Below are 2959 nucleotides of genomic sequence, written 5' to 3'. Positions count from 1 at the left end.
CTCAAAATCCATACCAGACCGTTCAGGTCTGGTATGGATTTTAAGGGGAACCCTGTGCCAAAAATAAAAACAAAATGGCGTAGGGGCCAAAAATCCATACCAGAGCCTTATCCGAGCATGCAACCTGGCAGACCGCAGGAAAAGGAGGGGACAAGAACGCCCCCCCTCCTGAACCGTACATCCTTTCTACATGGGGGAATGGGTGCTTTGGGGCAGGAGGGGCTCCAGCGATATAGATCTATCTCAAGGAAAAAAAAGTGCTGCAACAACAGCTCTGCCTCCATGGGCGGCTTCTGCCGAATGACACTACTTCCGCCGTGACAGCTGTTATATAGCTGAGGGCGGGGCCACCCAGTGACATGTACAGGTGACCCCGCCCTCCTCTGACAACACGGGGGAAATGTCTCGGGCCACTCAGTGACGTATACGGGTGACCCCGCCCACCTCTAAGACCATGGGGAAATCCCTGTGGTGTCAGAGGGGGCAGGGTCACCCGTACACATCACCAGGTGGCCCTTCCCTCAGCTATATAACAGCTGGCATGGCGGGAGTAGCGTCATTCGGCAGGAGCCGCCCATGGAGGCAGAGTTGTTGTTGCAGCACTTTTTTTTCTCAAGATGGATCTACATCGGTTGAAATTTTATTAACCACTTAAGCCCCGGACCATTTTGGCTGGCCAAAGACCAGGCCACTTTTTGCGATTCGGCCCTGCGTCGCTTTAACTAACAATTGCACGGTCGTGCGAAGTGGCACCCAAACAAAATTAAAATAAATATGGTACTACAGCGCTACTACTTCTATAATCAAAGAAAAACTACTAGCAACAAATTTTTTTTTTTGAAAAGCCTATGGCGTGTGAACACACCCAAAAACTCCACCCGGTGCAGAAAAATGTGCACACACATAAAGAGTGTTCACAAAAACGTGCAGACGGGTGCAACGTCAAGTGGTCCTCCTGTGAAGAGGGACCCAAACCCTGATCCCCCGGGGCGTTAGGCTCCAGACGGGGACTGAGGTACTGTGGTCCGAGCAACCGAAGCCGACACGGACCCAACTTCCTTGGAGGGACTGCCGAAACAGAACCCTCCCAGTACTAGGTGGGGCTCCCCCGAAGGGAGACCCCATGAGAGCAGGTGAACTAAGCCAGAAGGCCATGTCCACCCACTCCCAAGACGTTCAGGGCTGGCCCGAGGACCCGCACCCTACTAATCACACAGTGAGAAAACGTGCACAACAAAAAAAGACAAAAAAGTGACAAACACAGGCTTAAATAAAATAAAGTGGGGGAAGGGATAGTGGAGAGGAGAGTGAAAGAAGTGGCCATTGTGGTGAAACAATGACCAGGCCCTCCGGCCAGGAATAAAAAATTCCTCCAGTCCTAGCCAAAAGGCCCGGCCCAGGAGGCAGGTGCTAAAATAAGCGTGTATCTGGTGCAGTGACCGTGGTATCTTAAATCAATGTGTCCCTCACACACAGTGATCTTCAGATACCCCTGGACTGCCACTCCACTGGCACATGCACCATAGGCTTTTCGTTCCATATCCGACCCCCCGACCGGCCAGTGCAGCCCTCCACCCCTGCCAGCTAGAGAGCCCTTCAAGGTTTTCTTGGGGAGAACTGCCACTCAGATAACAGCCTCCACCAATACTAGCCCCTCCAGACCCTCCGTCAACCCAGTGGATTTGCATGGCTCTACCCCGTCTTATCCCAGGGCATTACCAGCTCCTCCAACCGGATCGCTGACAGAGATAGCACTTACACCAGCCAGCCAGAAGGCCAGACTAGAATTTGGCAAAAAGACCAAGACCAAGCGCAGTACCCATCCTCACCAGGAGCACCCTTCCAGATGGCTCAGACTCAACCATGGGCCGGCCCCCAGTATTCTGTCGGGCAGCACAGCGTAGTCCCTGCTGAAACCATCCTTCCAGGTGCAATGACGTCATTGGAATGCATCCACCCTCCCCATGTAGGAGGTGCTTCAGCGCTCCGCTGACAACTGATAAGGACAGATACAACACCCAGTCCCAGCCAAAAGGCCGAGAAGCGGCAGGGAAGACAACCACGATCAGCACGGCCTAGAGTGTGCAATAGCCGTGCCTCGCCCTGGGAGAACCACCTTCATGATCATGGTGTCTCCCCTGCCAGATAAGTATACTAGCAACAAAATTACCAAATAATACAGCTGCAGACACAAAAGGTGTACAAAACCAATAGTGACAATTATAAATAAGGTGTTGTGCTTATATTAACTAAGTTCCTACAAGTACAATAGTGCAAATTGATACCTGGTACACACCCTAATTAGGAGGTATCATAGAGTGCACAATTAATGAAAGAAACCAACAATAAAAGATAAATGAGAACAGTCTCGTGCTACATGTATATAAATCAATAAAGTCCCACTTGGTGTCAGCATGAAACCTTCAGAAAAAGGAAACTTCACAATCACTTGAATATGTAAAACAAGGATACTAGTCCCAAGCTGTATTCAATGCAATGTACTTCACCCCTGGTTCTCCTGTTCATTCAGGGAAGATCATCTCATGTCAGGGAAAGAAAAGAAACAGACATGTGGAAGCGTATAAGGGAACATTGAGAATGGCTTCCCAAAGCATAATGTCTCACGATATTTTGAACAATGCCACCAAAAAGACCCAAAAGGCCTCAAATTCTGGGCTATAGACAAATACACACCCCCCTGGAGGGGGAGCCACAAAGTGCGCAAATTAAGCAAGAGTGAATCTCGGTGGATTCATAAGATGGTCACTCTAGCTCCGAATGGCCTTAATATTGAGTTCGACCTCAATTGCTTCATTGCGGATTTTTAATTATGGGTGAATTATTATGGAATGTTTTTAAATTCTTTATAAAAAAAAATGTATATAATATTTTTATATATATATAAATTTTAATATTCTTAGTGTTCTTTATTTTGATTTTTGATTATAATGAGGGTCGT

General features: G+C 48.4%; 1 pseudogene; it reads right to left on the bottom strand.

Annotated features, from left to right (window-relative positions):
* Window positions 1-2000: 2000 nt before the first annotated feature.
* On the bottom strand, window positions 2001-2153 carry LOC120938494 (annotated as a pseudogene).
* Window positions 2154-2959: the final 806 nt, after the last annotated feature.

Source organism: Rana temporaria, chromosome 4 (assembly GCF_905171775.1).
Source record: "Rana temporaria chromosome 4, aRanTem1.1, whole genome shotgun sequence".
Taxonomy (NCBI): domain Eukaryota; kingdom Metazoa; phylum Chordata; class Amphibia; order Anura; family Ranidae; genus Rana; species Rana temporaria.
Note: the sequence above shows the minus strand (reverse complement) of the source record. Positions and strands in the feature narration are given on the sequence as shown.